Source organism: Meriones unguiculatus, chromosome 11 (genome assembly GCF_030254825.1).
Source record: "Meriones unguiculatus strain TT.TT164.6M chromosome 11, Bangor_MerUng_6.1, whole genome shotgun sequence".
Lineage (NCBI taxonomy): Eukaryota > Metazoa > Chordata > Mammalia > Rodentia > Muridae > Meriones > Meriones unguiculatus.
This window is the reverse complement of record NC_083359.1, coordinates 89,873,935-89,897,623: the sequence shown is the minus strand read 5'-3', so window position 1 is coordinate 89,897,623 and position 23,689 is coordinate 89,873,935.

Genomic DNA, 23,689 nt, shown 5'->3' with positions numbered 1-23,689 from the left:
TGATTGGCATATCTTAAAGGGGCCTAGGAAAGGACTGTAAAGAGTCAGACTGTAAATCTCCCTGGGAGGATGTTGCTGGAGAGAGTTGAAGATTTGGAGTAAAAGCACAAGAGAGACGTGGGATCAGGGAGAAAATTAAACATTAAGTTTAGTGAAAAAATAACCCGATAATTTAAAAAGATATTATATCATGTTTATATGCTATTAGAATTGATGCAGAATAGAGATCACTTATGTGAGGCAAGAGAGACTGGATACCCGTTAGTAAACTCTCCCTAAGAAGACGATGAAGGAGGTGATGTGATATTTATAAGAGACTTGAGATGCTGTCAGTTTATGCAGAGTAGTGAGTAATATGTGGACACCGGGAAGGGTGGACTGGTAAATATGATCGTGGAAAGGGATGGGCAATCTTTTCTTCCTTTCATTTTACACACACACACACACACACACACACACACACACACACACACACACACACACATGTTTGTATGTAGTTAAATATGAAGGCAAGCCACCATCTAAGAATGAGTGATGGAAGACAGAGAAGATGTCAACAGTGTTATGTAGAGACTTACTAGAATTGCTGAGCAGTTTTAACAACCCATTTGAACTCAGTGACCATGAACTGTAATTAGAACAAAGGGTGAGAAAGGGTGACAGAGAGAGCATCACACACACAGACACACACACACAAACAAACAGGGAGAGAGAGAGAGTCAGAGACAAAGAAAGAGACAGAGAGAGAGAGTTCTAGATCCACTTAACCAGGTTTCATATTTGTGTAAAAAAATAAGTATAATTAAAAGAGGGACAGTAGAGATGGGGTCTACTGGATGACATGGTTGAAACAATAATGAATTATGAATAATAATGAAATAATAATGAATGTAGATTTTAAGCTGGGCATGCTGGGGGTTCTTCTATGTTCTGGCAGAATGATTGGATACATTATTATTGTTGTTGTTGTCAGAATGGGCTGGAGAGATGGGAGGTTGTAGTTCCCATTAGTGAATGTGTGAGACAGCTACAGCAGTGGCTACAGCTACTGTAACCACTTGGGAGTTACAGTCACCAAAACATACTGTGAGCAAACCAAGTTCAAGTTTGACTGTGCAGTCACACACACCCACAAACACACACACAGACACCCTCACATTTAGGGAACAATCGCTAGAAGTGAGCTCTGCACTAAGATGAATTCTGTAACTCGGTGTGTATAATGTGTGGTTTGCTTCTCTGTGTGGAAGAGTGTGCGTCACGGGGAGCTTGGAACATTTTAGACCTCAAGCTCTTGTCCTGGGGCAGGCGGGGAAGCCTGCGAATTGTGCCTGCTTTCTTCCTTTTTTCCCCCCCAGATATACAGAGTTGGGCTCTCAGGTGCAAATCCCCGAGTGCCCTATAGCCCTGGTCAAACCATTGCCACCAAGCTGTCACAGTCATTCATCTCTGGACCTTCTCACACCACACTGCCCTCACTCCCTAATCCAGACTGCTAAAATGGCAGCGTCGCCTGGCCGCAGAGTCCCATTACCTCACCGACAACACAGGGAACATGTTTTTTCCTGATCAAATGAGATTCGGTTACATGTCAGGGAACACTAGCGTCAGCAGCTTGTGCCATTTAATAAAACCTAAAGTTACAAGTGTCCTGAATAGTTCCCTTAGAAGCTATTTTAAGTGGACAGCCCTTCCCAGGAAACCCCTTGAGTGCAGAATAACAGAAGTTAATTTTAGCAAGCACTTTTTAACCTACATTTGGGGACAAAAATGCCAGGAAACCTATTATATAATTGAAGTAAAAAGAACCCCTCTGGGTGTGACAAAAAGTTGTCTGTCTCAAGTTACTGCAAATGGAAAAATGATATACCGAGGAGCCTGGTATTTGAGAAGCCTGAGAATGGGGAACTCTATTTGCTGAGAAGGCAAATGAGGGCACCTGGATATTGAAGGACCCAGGACACTGGCCTGGGAGGCTTCTGGCAGGCTCCCACTGGGCGTTTCTGCTCCAGGTGGATCCAAGAGTGCCCCTGGAATTTCAGAGTGAAGTGTGGATATCAGAACGCTAATTTGTTCATCTGTCAGAGCCCCTGTGAGTCCCAGATCTGCTTTCAGGCTAAGTGCTTTGCAGGCTGGAGGGGCGAGAAGCAGAGAAGGAAAATGTTGATGCCCGTTCTTCACCCTACTCAGACTTCAAACAGATCACCTCCATGGATGTCTGCGCTGCCCACTGACCCACACTGCCTCTCTATGTGACCTGCCTCTTTGATCCCATCTCCTTTTCAGCTTCAGTGGCATCGTCAGCTAAGGCCATGGCCTGCCAGTTTGCCCACTCAGAAATGGGTAAACTTCCTTCCTAAGCTCTTCTCCGACAGTGTTTCTTATCCACAAATGCTTTTGAAACTGTGTTTCCCACAGCGGTTGAGTAAATTGAATAAGAAAAATATATATATTTGCTAAATCGTGAGAAGGTGTAAGGGACTGGAGAGATGGCTTAGTGGTTGAGAGAGCTCATGCAGAGAACCTGAGTTCAGTTTCAGGCTCAGTGGCTCAAAACCCACCAAGACTCCAGTTCCAGGCTATCTGATGTCCTCTTCTAGCTTCCTGGGCAAGTGCACTCTTAAAGATTTAAAGTAAATCTTTAAAAAAGAATTAAGAAACTTTAAAATACAATTTACCTTCTCTTTGAACCCAACCTGTTTCTTTCTTTGAGAAAGCAAAGCAGCTGCCGTAGCCGAAGGTTGCTGTGTCCTTCCCCCCTCCCCCCCCCCCCCCCCCCGGTTTCTCACTGATAGTTGTGCTCTCTGGGAGATGCTGATTCCCTTCTTGAACCCCTGGAGATGTCAGACACAGATTCTGTTCTGTTGCAGTCACTCCCATTCCAGTCCACCCACATCCACCTGAAATGCCATGCAGGGAGCTCCAACACAGAGCGCCCTTGCGGAGACAGAACCGTACCAGCCTCTGCTGTGCATGAAGGACACAGTCACAGACCAATGAAAGTGTTTGGTGGTTTGTCTCTGATCTGTTTTTTTTTTCCATTGGAAATCACCATGGCCTTTGAGGTAGGAGCTATGATTCTGGCCTTGTGGATGAAAATAATGAAACTGGAGACTCATAGAAGTTTCTGGCACTCTATGGACTATCTTCTTGTTTTACAGTTGCTTTAGTCAGGAAATACCATCATTTAAACACAGGTTTCAAAAGGAATCAGATGACATCCACAAAATGAATCACTGGAGAAAGTGAAATCAAAGTTGCGTCCTCTTTTCCTTCTTCCCTCCCTCCCTCCCTCCCTCCCTCCCTCCCTCCCTCCCTCCCTCCCTCCCTTCCTTCCTTCCTTTCTTATTCTTTCTTCAGACAGGGAAAAAAGACTCATGTAAACCAGCACTCGTGGTGCAGCCAGCCATTCTGGCTTACTCACAAAGGGCTTGTGCTAGTGTTTCAACATGAAATAGTTCTCTCTCTCTCTTTCTCTCTCCCCCCAGACATACAGAACATTTTTATTTTAGAGTGATATTTAGCCTTTCAAAAATACATTGCAGAAAAAAAAATAACAGTATAAAGAATCTAGTGCTCCTTGCTTTTGAGCATCTTGATCTACTGTGAAATGTTATTCAGAATGAATGAGTCAGTATTGGGACATTATTTTAAATCAACTTCAGTCTTTATTTAAATTACTGTTCTTATCTAGAGTTCTTTCTCTGGATCACCTGCCATCTAGGATATGTTGTATTTAGTAACAACCCCTTTTTCTTTTCTTGGCCTTGACAACCTCTCAGACACCTTAGTTTTTGATGGCTTGGGGGATGTGGCAATCAGGTATTCTATAGATTATTCCTCAACTGAATTTTTCCTCATGATGGCATTATCTCATGATTCTGGGCTTCCGATAGAAGAAGCATCAGAATAAAACATCGCTGTTCTCACCACCCCCCCTGTCCATATGAAAGGTGTGTGGATCGCTAGGATGTGTCACTGCTTATCATCATCTGGATTTTAGTCGTTATTGCTGATGATAGCCTTCACCACCTCGATGAGATGATGCTAACCAGAGTTCTCTCTTGTGTTGTGGCTGGATCAATAGGGGCTAGGCACAGCATGATCAGTTGTGGTTTTCTGTAATAGTCTCTGTCTTCTGCAGAGGGCACTTCTTCGATGGAGGGCGAGAATAACTTTTAGAATGCAGTTAGGGACTATGCTGGCCTAGCAAAGTGGTAGTGTTAGGATTCTCTCTAAGATGTATGATCTCACTCACCCTGGACAGTGGCTAGACACCAAGGATGATGCCCACCCCCACCCCCACCCCCTTAAGTCTCATTAGAAAGCTGTCAGCTATAATGTAAGCACCACTCTCTCACCTTCGGGGATGCCTTTCCTTGCTAGTCATTGCTGTGGACCATAGGCCTCACAGCTGGGTAGAACTCCCCTCCGTTGGCAGCTTACAGAGTCCTTTCTGGTACTAGACTTCAGGAAGGAGACTTTCAGGTAAGATCCTGGTCCAGTCCTCCAAGTTCTGTGTCTGGAGTGTATGTTAGCCTCACCGATAGGGACTTACCTTCGACCTCTGGGAGAGAACCACAACAACAGTGAGCTTTATTATTCTTGGAGTCCCTTGGACTGTATAACCCTGAAAAACAACTTGAAAAGAAGTATCTTATGCCCATGCTGTTGTTTTTGTTTTTGTTTTTCTGTGGCTAGGTGTGAAGCACTGACATCTCAAGTGGCATAACTTCATTTAAGGTGTGTGTGTACATGTATACTTACGTGTCTTCCATGTAATTTTAGGTAAATATAAAATTCTTAAGGGCCTTTCAAACAAGATACAAAGACATTTAATGTTGTGACTTATTCTTTAAGCACTGCTTATGCTTTATTTTTTAATTTTAAAGTTTTAATTTATTTAATTTAATTTTAAACTTGTTAGTTTAAAACTTTTTCATTATTTCTTAGGATTTCTCTTACCCATACTTCATTCACCAGTATACTGTTTGCTTTCCACAAGTTTTTTCAGCTACTTTAAAGGAAGTCTCTGGTTCAATTCTTGTCTGTTTTTAGAATATATTTCGTATTGTTTATATTCCTTTAAATTCATTCCTGTGTATTTTATGGCTGAAAGTATGGTCTGTTTTTGTGAACATTCCATGTGAGCTTAAAAATAACATGTATGCCGTGGTTGGATACAGTTTTCTTCAAATGTCAATTAAATCAGATTGATTGATAGTGTGACTCGGGTCATCCACATCCCTGCTGCTTCTCAACCCTTTTGATTTATCAATTACTGACAGCAGTGTTGAAATCTCTCAGCTACACTGGTAGAATTTTTTATGCCTCTTTTCCATTCCACCAGTTTACCTCGTGTGTTTTGACACTGGGTAGATAGTTACACACAGGTGTGGGGTTGCATGTCTTCGTGGAGAACTGACCTCTTTATCATCCGACAATGCAAGTCATCTCTGGGAGTCTCCGTGTTTTGAAGCAGACATTATTTAAAATTAACATAGCTTAATAACTTCATTTCTTTTTATTTTTATATATTTGTGGAATATACTGTATCTCTTATGTGTGATAATTTCTAAATGGACAGTTTGGTGACACTGAGGTTTTCACATTTGTTTCTCCCCCTACCCCACATGTGTGACCATTATCAAGGTCAATCCACATATTTCTCCTCATCACCAACTGAACACGTATAGCCATGAAACAATGCTTTTTCTTCCTCCCCTGAGCCCTTCATGGTCATTTACTGTCTTTTTGGAAATAGACTATTCTTGTCCCTCAGATATGTGGAATAACTTAATATCAAACTTTTCTGGATGGATTAGTGTATAACGAAGTTAAAACATATTATGGCATATGTTATAATTTCTCACCTTTTAAAGCCGAATACGATTTTCTTGTGTGTATACACCACAGTTTATCCACTCACTCACACAAAAATGGACACTTAGATTAGTCCATCCTCTTTCTTTTCTCATTTATTTTATGTTGGGAGTCATGTTCTTGTTAGGAATGTGTTACTTAAACTCAAGCTGGCAATCTCTGTCCTAAAACTGATGTGGTACAATCATTGACATTCAAAGAGACTGGTGACATAACAGGGTGAATATTTACCGTGATTATAACGCTTTTGTACCCAAGGACGTTTGTGCTTTCTTTTATCTTTCTTATTTTCTGCCAACATACGGATTACATTTCTTAGGAAAATCTAGTATTTGCACAATAATAGATAAATGTCCTGTAAAATAATGACGAACCTCTCCCGAATCCTGTCTTTCTAAGAGCTTTTTCCTGACTTCTCTCCCACCCCACGTGACGGAGCTGATATCACACTCTTAATTACCATTGTTGTTTCAAGTGTCCATCTCTATCGACTTATTTTGAGTTTAAAAGGTGGAGTCTTTTGTGTTCTCGAGTTGACACATCATGCCTCTCAGTGTTTAGCCGTTGCTTTCTGTGGGTTAGTCCGCAGTCCTCGCTAAAATGCGACCACGAATTTCCGACTGTAAACAAAGATGACTGATCCGATAATTTGTTTGCCAATGGTCTTTTTATTCCAGGAAACCAGACTAGCTGATTTTCTTCAACAGTCCAGAGTGACCACTTGCAGGTCGATGGTTAAGGTCTATTGATCCAATTTCTTCACTATGATTCTGCCATGACGTTGACTGGAATAAATGGACTGTGTCTAGATAGTTTAGTAGTTATGACAAGTGCATCAGGTTCACCAGTCAGCAGCAAATGCTTTGCTATGTATGCAGCTCTCAACTTAGAGAATGACGTGCTGCTAATCTACTTTCAAACTCAGACTCCACAACTCAAAACTAGCAGTTTTAAGTGGGCTTAAAAACACGGACCGGCTGCAACCCCATCATTACCAAGCTGTACCAGAGTGCTGGCGGCATGCCTGGCGGAATTCCTGGCGGCTTTCCTGGTGGAACAGCACTCCTTTTTGGTGCTGCTCCTGACCCCACCATTGAAGAGGTGGATTAAGTCAATCCAATGAGAGGTGTAGAATTATTCCACAGGGAAACCTTTGAAGGACCCGAATTTAGAAAGTTACATGACAGTTTTAAATTTAAGCTGCTGCAGTAAATTACTGGCCATTCTCAATACTTGAACGTGGAGAGGCAACAATAACTTTGCACTTTAGAAGCATTGTATCCTAAACAAAAAAATTCAGTGTCTTTACAACAGATGAGAAATGCAACGTCTAAGAAAACTTTTTTAAATCGGCACCATAAAAAAAAAAAAGAAACAAAACAACAACAAAATATGAACTGGGTTGTTTATGAACATACATACCTGGTATGTATGTAATAATGGAGAAAATTACATTGTTTGGGACTTGGGTTGGTAAATAAGAAACGCACCCCGTCTTCCGTGTTTCTGTCACGGTAGCAATGCCTGTCACAAATGACAAGCACTGAGAGATGCAATTGCCCAAATGTGACGAAAGTTCATCAGTCTTTGGCAAATGCTGGAGGTGGCGTCCGACGAATATCTTTTCAGGACATAGTTTCTGAGATCACCAAATTGATCTCTTGGATGCTGAGAGAGGAGGAAGACGGAAGGTGCGTGTTAATGAGGTGCAAGCTCTGGAAAGAGGACCAAGTGGAGTGAGGGGAAGAGTTGCATTCAGCTCTCATCCTGAGGGGCAAAAAAGCACTGACAACATTTTGGTGTCCCTATTCTTTGTTCTGCCAGCACCAGCACCGTGAAATTGTCCTACTCTCGTAATACCATCTAGGTTTTCATAGCATATGCCTTTTCTTCTGTCTCCTGGTTTGTTATCTCCTTTTACCTTCAAGTGTGGTTTCTCCCTGAAGCTCTATTCCAGGCCCTCTGCTCTGTTTTCTTTATGATGGTAAACATCAAATTCAAGACTCTCTGTTCCATTCTGATAACCTATGGGTCTGTCTGTTCTTCCTCTAAGACTGCATCCCTTTCAGCAGTGGTATTAGGACTAGACCTAGAGCCTAGACTATGCCAGGCAAGAGCTCTAAATCCCAACCAACCTTTTTTAACTTTTTATTTCTGCCTGGTTCTCACTAAGTTGCCTAGGTGACCCAAAGTTACAGTGCAATCTAGGAAGACCTCTAAATTACAATCCTCCCGCCTCAGCCACCCATGTAGTGGGTACTACAGATCTTTCCCACCAAGCCTGGCTCCTACACCATCCTGCTGTTGATTTATACTAAATCGGATCAATCTCACAACTTTGTTCTTTTCCCTTCAGTGCTGGGTTGTTTGTGCTTTTGCTTCCCCGCTTAAGCTGCTCTTCTCCACAAAGTGTTTGATTGGAATCGTGTCAAATCTATAGATAAACTTTGGGTAAACTGATATCATGATGCTATTGAGTCTTCCTAACCAAGACTTATAGACCATGTGACCATTATTTTCATCAATTTTATAGTGTCTAAAATTAGATCTGCATTTTTATCTGTGCTTGATTCATTTGTATTGGTTGAAAAATTTTGTTTCATGTTATTTATTCATTGGTGTGTTTGTCTATGCATGTAAACATACATGTGTGTGCATGTGTGTATGCATATGTGCGTGTGTGTGTGTGTGTGTGTGTGTGTGTGTGTGCATGTAGGCATGTGTACAAGCAGGAACACTTGCGATGATGTGCCTGTGGTGGTTAAAAGACAACATGAAGGAGTAACTTCTTCGTCCACAACATGGGTCCTAGACATGGGACTCAGGTCCTCAGGCTTGGCAGCAAGTACCTTTACCTGCTGAGCCAGCTCACCTGCCTTGCTTTCTTTGAATTAATTTTCTATCTAGGAACCAAAATGTTCTTTTCCAAATGCAAGTGTTGTCACATCACTCCCTATTTAAATGTAATATATTACAATAATACGTAATATGTTACAAGCTCCCATTTACTTCTAAAGACCTCCCTAGTTTGTATTCTGTAACCTGATACAAATATTCATCTCAACCCACAAACTTCTCACATCCCTATGGATGTCATGCTCTCTCTAGAGTCTTCTTCCTTCCGCCACAGTTAGCTACTGACTCTTCAGATCTCACTTCCGCATTCCCCACAGCCCAGGTTAGACCAAGGTTCTCTGTTTCCGGTTACCATGTTCCTTGTCTTCATAGTCATGATTCCTTCAAGTCTATTGATACCTTATTGAACTTTATTTTATGAATTATGTCCCATTCTGACTATGTATTTATTTGGGAATGTTTTGTTTCATATCCATTGCTACAGCCTACTTCCACATCCACTCCAAGTATTATACCATATAATGTAACCTCTATGAAAAGACAAATAACAATGTGTCTATCTCCCGTAAGTTTTTAGAGTCAGGAAGTCTCTGTGTGTGCTTGAAACCTACATACTGATGGACAGAAATAAATATGGACACTATGCATTTATACAGAAAGGTTACCTGACCTTGCCAGTCAGATATTGGAGATCGCTTATTTGACAGAACCACACTGACTTAATTACATGATATATGTATGAGCTCTGTAGAATTTAGAATGGGTTCTCATTCCTGCTGGTGTCTGGTGATGGTACAAAGGGGGAGGAGTGGAGGACTCTTCAGTATTTCTAGCCACACTGATAGGAAGTTAACCCTCTAAAGAGGGACCCTTGTGAAACAAGTATTGTTTGGTTGAGGATAAGTAGTGTTGGTTATAATGTGAGGAAATCAGAGGGGAAAGTTTCCCATGAAAGGCAGATATCCACCAGAAACTTCAAAGTTCCTATGTTGAAATTCAACTCTCCAAGAAACAATATAAAAGGCAATGTCTCTAAGCAGTGACCAGGTCCTGAGAACTCTCCTGTGATGAATGAATGAGGTTGAAGAGAGCTGCTTTTCCTTTCTGCCATGTGAGAAAAGGGCATCAAGATCCTGTCTACGAAGAAAATAGTCAACCATCATCAGACCCTGAATCTACTGGAGCCTCCATTCTGGACTTTCCAGCTTCCAGAAATGTGAGCAACTTACTTTTGATGCTTGTAAATTACCCAGTCTAGAGTATTTTGTTACAGCAATTAAAGTGGACTAGATTGTTGTCCTGCAATGGGGGTTAGGGTGGCTGGACCCTGTATGACCTTTCTAACTCAGAGACATTTTCCACAATCCAGTTAATCAATGCACTATTATGAGTCCCCATGTGATAAGTGTTAGTGAGAAAACCAAGACTGTTAAGGATTAGTTTTAATTTTCTTTCAAAATATCACTTCTTTTCTCAGAGTGTTATCCCTGTGAGTAATGACTTGGGGTTGTAAAGGAAATGGACTGGCCAATAGCCGTTGTTGAAACACAGTGTTTGAATTGGCGTTGGTCAATTGATGGAAACATGGGGGCGGGGGAGGGAGTTCAGATTATAAGCTCATGTTAATGAGAAACAGATGACTTTTTTCCTATAATTTTACCTTTAGCCATGAAAATTGTGCACCTAAGATTATCTGGTTATTTTATAATCATCAAATGCTTATGGGGCAGTTAGCATGGGGCAGGGGCTGTGTTAATGAACCTAAGAAAAGTTCAGTTCCTTCCTTCACAGTGGGAAGTATTAATTTAAATGTATATTAAATTTACAAATACATAAAATATTGTATAGTTATATATAATATATATCTATAAACTTATGTACCATATAAAATATATGGCATATACATATTAAATTTATAAGTAAATTTACACTCTGGCGGGAGAGACAGACGACAAGTGAGTGGAGTGAAGTCTGCAGCTGTTGTGTAAGCATCTGTTCCTGGTGGGGGTTTAATTTTCACGATGATATTATCTGCGAGTGCCTGTCATCATGAGGCGCACAGACTGGACAGTTTCTGCAGGTAGAAGGCTGGAGGAAAGGTACCGGCAAGGCAAGGGTGGTTCTTAGGGGCTTCCCTTCTTACCTCACAGGGGACCATTTTCTTGAAATACCTTCACACTGTCTTTTGCTGTGTGTGGATCTGTGCCTTGCTCTCTTTTAAGAGGACTTCAGTCCCATTAGTTTTGGGGCCCACTTATAAAACTGCATTTTACAGACTTTTTAAAAGTATTCTGACTCTAAGAAGCAGCCCATTCTTAACGACTAGAGGGCTCAGCTTCAACCTACGCGTTAGGAAAACACCATTCAGTCCACCCAACCTTATTATCTAGAGAAATATTTCCAATGAAAATATCTGAAATAGATGTAAGTTTGCAAGTTGCGGAGCCACGTTAAAACGCTAACAAATGCCAGATGAATTTACCGTGAGTACTATATTTTGTCTAATAGAAATATTAAACTTTCATTTCAATTTTAACCAATAAAGACAGTTATTATGAAACACTTAACCTTATTGCAGGCGTTGAAAGCCCTTGTGTATTTTCTTCTTACATTCCGTTTCGATCCAGACACTAAATTTTTTGTCAGAAACACTTGAATAACAACTAACCTTTCATAAAATTTGTACTTGAAGCTGTGTGTGACATACCCAGGAAATTCCAAATACTTTAAAAATCTTTCAATAAATATTTATATTAATAACCACATTAAATGCTACTTCCCAGTGGGAAAGATTTTTAGCACATAAAACTAAGAACTTACTATTTTGGCAGCGATAGCCACGTTTGGATAGCTAGCCATGACTTGTGTTCCGGTTACTCTAACAAAATACTCTAAACTGGGTAATTCATTGACAGTATGTGTTTATTATTCATTATTCACAGTTGTGAATGCTGGGCAACCTCAGATCAGATGCCAGCAGATTTAGCCTACAAGGGGGAACGTTATTGCTGTGTAAATGGTCCTTTCTTGACGTGACTTTGTGTGACCAACCAACAGGCAGGTTCCTTTGGCACTTAAAAACGATATAGCCACTTGAAGTATAGGTCAGGCAGGAGCCTCGCCTTCTAATGCCATAGTCCAGAGCACAGAGCAGAGGTTCTCATCCTCTGGGTTGCGACCCTCTCGGGGTCACATATCAGATATCCTGTACATTAGATACTTACATTAGTATTCCTAACAGTGGCAAAATGGCAGTTATCAGGTGGCAATGAGATGCTTTTATGCTTGGAGGTCACCACAACAAGAGGAACTGTATGGAAGAGTTGCAGGAGGGTTGGGAACCACTGGTCTTGGGGCTCTTTTTCAGCACATTGTTTGGGGATGACACAAGAGCTTGGACCGTAGGCATGGCTGTTGGACTGGACAGCACAGATATGGAGCAGAGACAGGGCGGTGATAAGAGACACTGCCCATGGCTGAAAACCCTCAGGCCCCCTCAGTAACGCCAAGTTCCACTGTCGATAGCGCATTCTATTGCAATGCACCAAGACTGGAAAAGCCCCGCTTCATGAAAGATTAGGATTTTGAAAAATATTTAACACTCTCCAAAGGCTTCTGGCTTAAAGCGTTTTACATTCTAATTAACTCCCCCAGCCCCTCCCAGGGGGGTTATTAAAGGGGATCTCGGGAGACTTCTTAGGCTGGGCTCTGAGCCAAGTCTTCCATGTGTTTGCCACCATCCCCACCCCTCTGGGCGCTAATGAGGATGGGCACAGCTGGGAATCTCACACCTCCTCAGCAGGAGGCCACCCCATCCCACATCCTAATCTCACCACCCACCGAATTCTCCGAAGAATCTCAAGAAGGCGATTTCCATCCTGGGTCAGGACAGAGTTGAGCACCCTGGCTCTTGAGTGGGGCACTGAAGTTCTTAGACCCACTCTCCTGCCTGCACATTTGCTTCCCAGACTCGGTCAAAGTCCACAAGGAAGAGTAGACTGCCATTCTAATATTTCTGCTGCCCGCAGCTGTCCATCTTGAGGGAGAAAGTCATCCAAAGTCACACAAGAGGGCAAAAGCGGTGTATGACTCCATCTAAGTGTTTCTTCTCCATGCTCCAGAAGAAGCACACAAAGAATAGGCCTTTGTTTTCACAGTTTCTTTGCTGGCAGTTTAATTCACTTGCACACACTCATATATTATGATTAAACTTACCCTCCATTACCCTCTGTTATCCCCAGTTTCCCCGCTAAACTCCTTACTCTTCTGAAAAACAAAAATGCCCCAGTGGGTACATCAATGAAGTAAAGGCTATCAAATAGCCTGCCAGGAATGAGTGTGGTGCTCGCTCTTTCCTCTGTGTGTGTGTGTGTGTGTGTGTGTGTGTGTGTGAGTGTGTGTGTGTGAGTGTGTGTGTGTATGCTTCTTTCTCCTCCATGCAAAGTAAAGAGCCCAGGGCCTCAGCATTGTCAAGAAGATGCTCTACTACTGAACTACACCTCTGGACCAGAGGTTTTGTTTTAATACATGAGGTCCCTTCTTTCTTTGACAGGAGAAAGAACAGAGCTTCCAAATTTGCCCTAAAAGCCAAGAGAGCAAGAAACGCAAAATTCAGTCTTTCCCTTTTGTGGCTAATGAAGCTGGGCATATTTTCCTTGTATGGTGCACATTATCAATGAAAGTGGCAATGAGCTTATCTTCATGGTGCTGACACTCTAAAACAAGAGACAGATAACAAACCACATATTTGTTAGTTACTACAGTCCCGAGGAGGGAATGGCCATGACCAGCACAAGGGAACTAGGTGTGGTCATTCATTTATTTCCAAGTGTCTTTATAGTAACTGCCATCTCTTTGATCCTGCGGGAGGATAAAATGATAAATAAGATGAGGGTCTTAGCCTCAAGGATTGAGATTTTGCTCAGCACTAGCATTTCATTATATATATATATATTTATTACATCTTCAAGAATGTTGAGAGGGGCTGGAGAGAAGGTTCTGTGGCGTGTAATGCTGTCACAGAGGACCTGATGTTAGTTCTCAGCACCCACCTAAGGTGGCTCACAGTCGTCTCTGCAGGCACCTGCACTCATGTGCAAAGTCCAGAAAACACGTGTATGTACATGTGCGCGCCCCCACCCCAATTTAGCAATAAAAGGAAATCTTAATGAAAAAGAATTTTTAGAAAGTTGACATCCTTGCCTTGATTTGTAATTTTTGGCCTTCAAGAGCAGTTAGCAGGTGTTATGTACATAATTTTTCTCAGCAAAATTTCATATTAAAAAACAAAACAAAACAAAACAAATGAATGGATGATGAACAAGCAGGACTGAAAATACATTATTGTAAACTTAAAGCAACAGCATCAATCAAATAATTTTTTGTTATAAATACACAAGCAAATGAATGGGTTAAAAACTATGGAATCGGAAAAATCTTCCACTTTTTGCATACTGTCCTTTGACCTTGGGATTTGAACTTTTTCATCTGTAAAATGGGGCTTAGGACATTGCTGAGTGCAGTGGTTAGGGAGAGTGAATGTGGAAGGGCTTTGTAAACACTGAGGCTCCACACTATGTTTTGAGGTTATTATGTGTGTTAATGCAACCCTTCATTGGTGTGGCTAATTGAATACTGACTCTGCTAAAGGAAATTAAAATTAAACAGTCTGTATTGGACAATCCAATGGAGTCTCAACTCAGCATGGTAGGGGTTTGCATTAAGCCAAACATAGCCAGAGAGAGACCCTGACAGAGAAAAGCAGTTAGATTTCACTACTAATTAGGACTGTTCCTTCAGGAGGTGGAATCTTCGCTCCTTTTTACAGATCAAATTACTCATGTACCCCTATAAAAAGCATGTCAGAGTCAGGAGTGCAAGCAGGTCCCAGTGCAATTTGCAGTGGGAATGGCAGCAGTGAACAGTTAGCACACCATTAATTCTCAATTAAGTACCAATTTGCATGTTGCTGGGAAACAATTGCAAATTCTTTGTTTTCCCCCTTAAATATGTCATTGGAATCTAAGGGAGTAAAAAAAAAAATCTAGTATAGAAGGATAAATAAAGACAACTAGAGATAAAATCAGCTTCTGCCAAGTGCTAGAAAGGGATCTCCCATACCAGCCTAGTGCTGAGATCCTGCCTGATGGTAAGGAGTCTAATAATTGTCAGTGGTGGGGTTGGTATTCATCGCGATCCAGACTGGCAGGAGAAAAACCTCAGCTCTTCTTAGGACTCCACAGCGGACAGATTCTCAACCCTAAAGCAAGAAGTTGTGAGTTTCTCCTGCAAAAATAATGCAAGGACCCATGCTTTCCTGACATGCCAAATCTTCTAGATAACTCCTACTACTATCAGGGACTCCAGAGTATTTGGTGAGCTGAGACAGGAGGGTTCCAAGTTCAAGGCTTGCCTAGGCAACAGAGTGAGTCCAAGGCAACCCATCTCAGAAAGCATAAAGGGCTGGGATATAGTTCAGTGTCTGATGGGTTGCCTAGGCATAGCCCTAGGTTTGAACCCCACTACCACAATCCATCAATCAATTGATCCATCAACCCTGATGCTTCAGTTGCCCAAGAATTCATTTTTTTTAACTGTCCAAAGTTAAAGCCTAATGTTTTCTTTTGGGGGCAAATGACTTAGGAGTAACATCTTAATTAATATTGCTGACAGGACCCATGTTTCTATGTAAATCCCAAAAGATGAATTTGATAGTTGCAACTTGAGTTTCAACTCAGTAGAACTCTTTTTCAATGCTAAATATATTGAGCATGAAACTCCATCATAATTTTTCATTCCTATATAATTTATTGCTGCTCTGCCTCTGGATGTTGAACTGAAAGGTAGCAAAGAAATACAGGTCTGCTCTCCAATAGCCTGCAATTTAAGTGGATGGAAAACACAGAGGACATGATGAACTCATGTCGCTGGCTGGGCACTGCATCACTCAGGGTTTGAGAGCCTGCAAGACACCAAGTAGCAAAAGCAGGCAGCTTGTGTTGAGTTTGATGTAACATAACAGCCTAGCTGAGGAAGTCAAGCAGAAAGGTCCTCTCACAGGCTTCTGCGCTTGCCTCCTTCTTCTCCTTCCGCACCTCACTGGCTTTCTCAAGCGCTGATGTTTGATTTTGTTTTCTCAGCTCTGTGTGGGGACCTCCTGGCATCTGCTCTTATCACTGTCTAGTTAACTCCTGCTACTGACTGTTTGGAGTTACTTCTCTTATTCTTATGCTGAAGTACCCCACAATAAGTGGCTTATGGGAAGAGGCATTAATGCTAGCTTGTAGTGGAGAGGGTCATTCCATCAATGTGGAAAAGACATGGCAGCAGTGAGGAAGGTACTGCAACAGGAGGAGGATGCCTGAGGTTCAGATTGCATCCAATGGAAGCAGAGAGCAAATAAGAAGTAAGGTGGTTAATAAAACCTCGAGGTCTTCCCCCAGTATCCCACTCCCAACAAGTTTCTAGAACCTTCCCAAAGAGCTTCACCAACTGGGAAAAAAGGCTTCAAACACATGAGCCAATGCAGGACATTTTACATTCAAACTACATTTCTCCTTCTGCTACTCGTTACCCAAGAGCTTGTAATGAACCTGTTCATACCCATCAACTCCTTCTTCTCCTTATGAATGCTGGGATTTGACCTCACATGAAGCAGGACACTACCAGGGGTGCTTTTCTTTCTTGAAATCAAAAGCTGATGCCCAGTGAGAAGCAGAACAAGACAGCCATGCTCTGGAGCCATGTAGAACACCTGAGAAAGCTCTTGCATCTCTCTGGGGTGCAAAGTAGGGGTAAGACACATTTTATTCTAGTTATTCAGGAGTGAAGTTGCTTGCCTCTCCTGGCCCATGAGAAGACTCAAGAGGAGACTATCCTGAGTCTTTTGCAGTCCGAACCAGCTGGGTATTTTATACACTGAGCACACTTCTCTTCCTCTTGGGATGGGTAACTGTATCTCACCTGCTTCTAGGAAAAAAAAAATTAATAGGAAAATGACTGCACTATAGCTGAGCAATGAAAATTTATGCTCAGCAGTTTATTTTTGTTTTGCTTAAGCTACAAGGCCTTGGGACAACTTGGGAAATATGCATATAAGATAAAGACACACATCAAATTACTCTGCAACTCCTGGATGATTGATTAAAATAAATTCACCTATATAAATCAATGGACTCTAATTGTAATGCTTATTTTAACATGTTCCTAGGTATTCAATTAGGGCTATCCCATTAAAATGGTGCCATAAAAATATGGCCTACTTATGTGATTTGATGGGCCCCTGGGAAGCCTTTTGCTTAACATTCCTTCTTGCAGAGGCGTGCTATTGCCCAATGGTTCACCAATGTTAGTAAATGATTTTCAATTAAGACTGTATCATGTATTATCTCTTTGGATTTTCTCAGCCACAAGAAGAGATGGATATTACCATAATTTCAAATTTTATGCATAGTAATACTGATCATCAGAAACATTAAATGACTGATCCAAAGTCACTCAGATAGCAAATGATATAGCTTTTATTGACAACTCATGTACTTGAGCTCAAAATTCTACTATTTTCTCTATTTGTTACTAGGAGGCATCACTCCTTCAGGCCTTGTGACAAAAAAATTAAAAAAAAAAGAAAAAGAAAAAGAAAAAAAAACTTTAGAATATCTTATGAAGAAGCACATATATTTCTGTTATTCCTGTCTTGTCTTCTACCTTGAATGTCTACTTTCTTGCTACCCAAACCTTATCTTGTACGGTTTCTTTGTCACTGACTAGGGCATTACTAGAAAAGAAGGATCTGATTCTACTCCAAACTTACTGCAAAAGTAAAGGAAATGGTGAGAAGAGGCAAGGGCAAGCAGAAAAGAAATCTTTACAAATTCTTGATGTTTCCCTGTGGTGGTTTATGATTCCTCACATGAACTACCCAAGAGTAGAAGGCCTCTCAGTGCTTCTCCAGGTGCAGGAAACTGAGGAAACTTGGAGAGTCTTGAGTGTGTGGAATCTTGGGCCTGGCCTTGAGCTTCAGAGTCTGGCCTTCTGCCTTTTTCAGGAAGCAGAAGCAGCTTTGATAGGATTAGAATGTCTAGCCCATTTCCCTGTGTTGGTTGAGGGCTAGTCTCTGGAGCAACCGTGTAACATTAAGAAGCACTCAGACATCCTTGCATTCAACTCTCATAATCATGTCTGAGATGATAAAATAAAGGGAATATTGGAGGACAACTGGTTAAAGCCTGAAAATAAGGAGTTTAGAATACATAGAATAAAAATACGGCTCTACATGATTTAAGCTAGACCCTTAAATAACTGTAACAAATATCAGGAACCTGAGTAGCAACTCTCTCTCACTCTCTCTCTTTGTGTGTGTGTGTCTCTCTCTCTGTGTGTGTGTGTGTGTGTGTGTGTGTGTGTGTGTGTGTACAGGACTCTATGCCCAAGCTTGTTTATTGAGGCCAGATGTAGATTTTGGATGTGTCTCCCTGTACAGTTTTAATTTTATCTATCTATCTATCTATCTATCTATCTATCTATCTATCTATCTATCTATCTATCTATCTATCTATCTATCTAATTTACACATTCATTCATTTTTAGAGGTCTCTTACTGACCCTGGATTTTGCTGATTGGTTAAACTACTTGGCCAGTGAGGGTTCAGGGTCCTCCTTTCTCCTTGTAACAATGCCTATGTCGGGACCATAGGCTGAGGATGACACAGTCTACCTAACATTTTACATGGATACCCAAGATCAGAATTCCTGGATGGCTTCGTAGCAAGCACTGTTATCCACTGAGCCACTGTCCCATCCCACTCTTCTCCAGTACCAAGTCGTATTGTTAAGCCAAAAGACTTGTACTGAGCATTCGGGATATCTGCCTGCCACATTTGTACATGATGATGGCCAGACAAATCCACCACTAGGATCAAAGGTGCTCTGGGACATTTCATGGGAGTGACTACAGTGTGGACTAACTGCTCCTCACTCCTGTCCAGTTTTGCTCAAGTGAAAGTGTTTGCAAAAAATGCTTGATGGTATTACAGGAAGTACAAATTCAGAGGTTCAGGTGGTTGCTACTTAGAAATAAGTTATAGGTTTGAGTAGGCTTTAGAGTGATGCCTCCCTTCCTCCAGTATAATCATGGGTATGGCAAGAGTGTCCATCTGGAATGTAGCTTCCATTGGGTACTGAGCAAGAACTACAGGCTCTGCCCTCCACAGGCCGAAGGAGGCTGGGGCTGACAAAGGAAACAAGCTTAGAAGCAAAAACATCCACTTACTTCTGAGCTCTGAAAGTCTGAAGTTGTCAGACCCAGGTGGAAACCTGAGGCTGGACTAAAGAGCCCAGATGTCAGTCTGCCTGGCTCATTACACTTCTGACCCACTTCTGGCCACTGGAGGGCATTTCCTGCAGGGTTGGGCAACTGCTCGCCACTGTGGCCTCTCTAATTGTTCACTGCATGTATTCCCACTCTTTCCTTTTCTTCCACATTTCTTTTCTTTTGTGTGTGTGACTGCAGCCCTCCCCGACCCAAAGTGGTTCCCCCCATCCATCTAGAGGCCTCCCTGGCATATTTTCTGCTGTGACAGTAATTCACATCACTCACCAGCCTGGTGCAACCTCATCTTTGCTCTCTGGGGTTGATAAATACGTACTTCTAGCATGAAAGAGACTGGGTGTGATCACTGGAGACTACCCAGAGTGAAAACACCAGCGCTCTTTGTAGACTCTGCCTATCTGAGAACAGCTTGAGAAAATGAGTTTCGTGAAGAGGAAAGGGAGGGGAGAGTGGCAGAAAAACGGAGAAGTGTGTATGGAGGAGGATCTTTTTTTATGAAAAGGGGGTCAAAGTCACCAGTCACCAGTGTTCATTTAAAGGAACCCTCTAAGGCCAGAACTACTTCTACAGGGATTCAAAAGTAGGCTTATCCTTATAATGGACTTCTGTGTATATGTATGGGGTGTTTTAATTTGCCTTTCTGTTGCTATGGCAAAATATTCTGGCCAGAAATGACTTGAAGAGAAAGGAGTTTATTTGGTCATACTTCCGTGTCAAAATCCATCGCTGGGGGACGGCAGGGAAGTAATTCATCAAAGGAACCGTGGAGGAACTCTGCTACTACTGTCTGTCTCTGCCTGCCTCTCTCTCTCTCTCTCTCTCTCTCTCTCTCTCTAGGCTTGATGTTATTGGCTCATGTTGAGATAGCTCCTTTATCCAGGCCAGGACTACTTGCCCAAAGGTGTGATCTACACTGGTTTGGCCCCTCCTGCTTCACAAACAATCAAAACAGTCCCTCACAAAAGTGCCCACAAAACAACCTGATAAAGACAATTACTGAATTACTCTTCAGGTTCTAGGATGTGTTAAGTTATCAACTAAAGCTAACTACAGTAAGGGAAAAGTTCCAAAACTAATAGTATAAAGGATCTTTCTGAGGGGCTTAGCAGCATATTTGGGATACTAATTCTTACTTTGAAGAAATGCATGGGGATACTTAGTGACACGTGACCTCTGTTCACTGCTCAGGAAGCTGGCTCAGTGTTAGGCATGCAAGCATGAAGACCCCCCAGTTCTACCTCCCAGAACCCATGTAATGAAAGCTAGGCACAGCAGTATAGGTTTGCAGTCCCAGCCCTGAGGTGACGACAAGAGGACCTCTGGCATTTACTGAGAAGCTCCCACAACTAAACCCATGAGCCGTAGGTTCAGTGAGAGACCCTGTTTCAAAAACTAAGGTGGAGAGTGATTGGGGAAGGTACGTAATGTCGATCTCTGGCCTCCACATGTGCATGAACACACAGATCTACATCCTCTCACACACATGCCCACACCTACACACTCACACACACACAATGCAAAATCTAAAAGTGAATACATTTTTAGGGAAAAAAGTCCTCACACTCAATTGTTGAGTCATCTTACTTGTGTGTACTCAAGTGTCACATGATTCAGTCCTCCCAAAGTATACCAAGACACCCTACAATATCATTCAGTTTTCTAGTATTGTGGGTACCTTCATGTACAATTTTATATTTTTCAGGCATTGTGAAATTTATTACAGATAAGGAAACAAGTCCATGTTACTAAAACAACATATTCAAAATTTTGTATCCAGATTTAGTGCAATCCCCATCAAAATACCAACATAATTGTTCTCAGATCTTGAAAGAACCATTCTAAACTTCATATGGAAAAACAAAAAAACCTTGAATGGCAAAAACTACCCTATCTAGTAACAGAATCTCTAGAGGTATCTCCATACCTGACCTCAAGCTATACTACAGAGCAATCGTAATAAAAACTACATGGCACTGGCATATAAATAGTCTGGTTGATAAAAGGAATTGAATCAAAGATCCAGAAATAAACCTACACATCTATGCATACCTGATTTTTGACCAAAAAAAAAAAAAAAAAAAAGCCAAAACCATACAATGGAAAAAAGACAGCATCTTCAACAAATGATGCTGGTCTAACTGGATGTCCACATGTGGAAAATGCAAATAGATCCATATTTATCACCCTGCACAAAACTGAAGTCCAAGTGGATCGAAGACTTCAACATAAAACCAGATACTCTAAATATGCTAGAGGAGAAAATGAGTAAGAGCCTTGAACTCATTGGCACAGAAGACAACTTCCACCAACAGCACAGGCTCTAAGATTTACAATTAATAAATGGGATCTCATAAAACTGAAAAGCTTCCGTAAAGCAAGACACTATCAATGAAATGAAATGGCAGTCTACAGATTCGGAAAAGATCTTCATTAATCTTACATCTGACAAGAGGCCAATAGCCAGACTATGTAAAGAACTCAAGAAATTAAACCCAAACAAACCAAATAACCCAGTTTAAAAATGGGATACAGAGCTAAACAGGGCATTCTCAACAGAGTAATCTTAAGTGGTAGAGAAGCACATAAGGAAATGTTCAATGTCTTTAGTCATCAAGGAACTCCAAATCAAAATGACTCTGAGATTCCATCTTACACCTGTCAGAATGGCCATGATAAAAACTCAAGTGATAACACATGCTGGAAAGAGGAACACTCTTTTGTTGCTGGTGGGAATGCAAACTGGTACAACCACTTTGGAAATCAATCTGGCACTTTCTCAGAAAACTGGGAATAGCCATACCTCAAGATCCAGCTCTACCACTCCTGGGCATACATTCAAAAGATGTTCCACCATTCAACAAGGACATTTGCTCAACCATGTTTATAGCAACTTTATTCATAATAGCCAGAAACTGAAAACAACCTAGATGTCCCCCAACCAAAGAATGGATAAAGAAACTGTGGTACATTTATACAATGGAATACTATTCAGCCATTAAAAACAAAGAAATCATGAAATTTGCATGCAAATAGTTGGAACTAGAAAAGATCATCTTGAATCAGGTATCACAGACCCAGAAAGACACACATGATATATACTCACTTATAAGCAGATTTGAGTCATATAGTACAAGATAGACATGCTACAATGCACAGACCCCAAGAAGACAATTTCAATGGGCATCCTAGGCTTCATATTGATCTACTATTTAGGAAAGTAGGGGATCTCTCTGATATATAATATGTTGCCTGCTTTCTGGTTACTGTCCCCTGATTGGACTTCCTTACAAGGCCATAGGTGAGGAAGACAAACTCAGCTGCATGTCTGGGAAGGGGGCTCCCTTATTCTGAGGAATATGGGAGAGGGGATGTGGGATGGAGGGTGGGACTGGGAGAAGAAGAGGGAAGGGCCTATGACCAAGATGTAAATTGAATTAATCAATAAAAAGTGCTAAAAATTTCATATCCAGGAAGTTTAAAACAAGGACCTGAACCCATGATTGTCTGGTTTTCTAGTCTCCTCCCTTTCACTGTGATTGCTTATCAGCTGCAGTCAGAGCACTTAGATCCTGTGTTCTGACTAAGCTCTTCTTAAAGAGTCTCAGGTACTCCCTTGCATTTCCCCAGTGGTCTCCATCCATTGCCAGAATCCAGTCTGATTCCCATCTCCAAAGGTCTGGTAGAATTCTGTTTGCAAAGATCACTTGCTAAAGCATTTCAATGCAATCCCAAAAGCTTGCAAAGTGCTAAGCACAGATCATCATTCAGATCATCTACATTTATCCTAATGAAAACAAAAAGTCATGTTCTTTAGTCTATCTTTTTTTTTCCGGAAACCCAAATATCGACAGGTGGGAAGCCCATGGAGACAGTCTGCACTTGTCACTGATGTGGCTGAGTGGTGGGCAGGGGAGGGGTGCAGAGATGAGTGAGATATCAGCTCAGTCACTCCTTTCCTGTTGTTGAGTGACACTTGGATATATCACTAAACATATAAAAATAGAAGCTCCATGTCAGCCTTCTCCTTGTACAGAGTGCTGTGCTGCCGTGTTTAAATCTGGATGTCAGTATGCCACTATCGTTATTTATAGAGGAGGCCCATATTCAAATTTTGAGAGTGATGGAGGAAGAGGGGGAAAGGGACTGACATATTTTAAAGAAAAGGTGCTGTGCATTTTGTCTTGCATTTAATTGAGCAATTCACTTTATCCTGTCGGACTTAGTTTACATCCACATGGGAATGGACATCTATTTTAACTTTGTAGGTATGTGCACCTGAGGAAGTGGATGCAGGAGCTCAGGTGCCATGGTGTGAATCAGAGGACAGTCTGCATCCTAGCCTTTGCATCCTGAGACAAGGCATCTTTGAAGTTGTGTCAGCTAGGCTTGATGGCTCATGAGCTACCCATCTGGTGTGCTGGGGTTAGAAAACTGTGTTGCTGCCTCCGCCTTGTATGTGAGTTCTGAGGATCCAGACTCAAGTCACCAGGCTACGGAATCATCTCTCCCCTTCCGTGTGTGTGCTACCACATTAGTTTCAGTGCTCTAAGGGCAGAGTGGCATCTCTCTCCCTGCAGAATCTCTGGGAGATGAAGTCAACTCCAGCCTTGTCACTCCAGT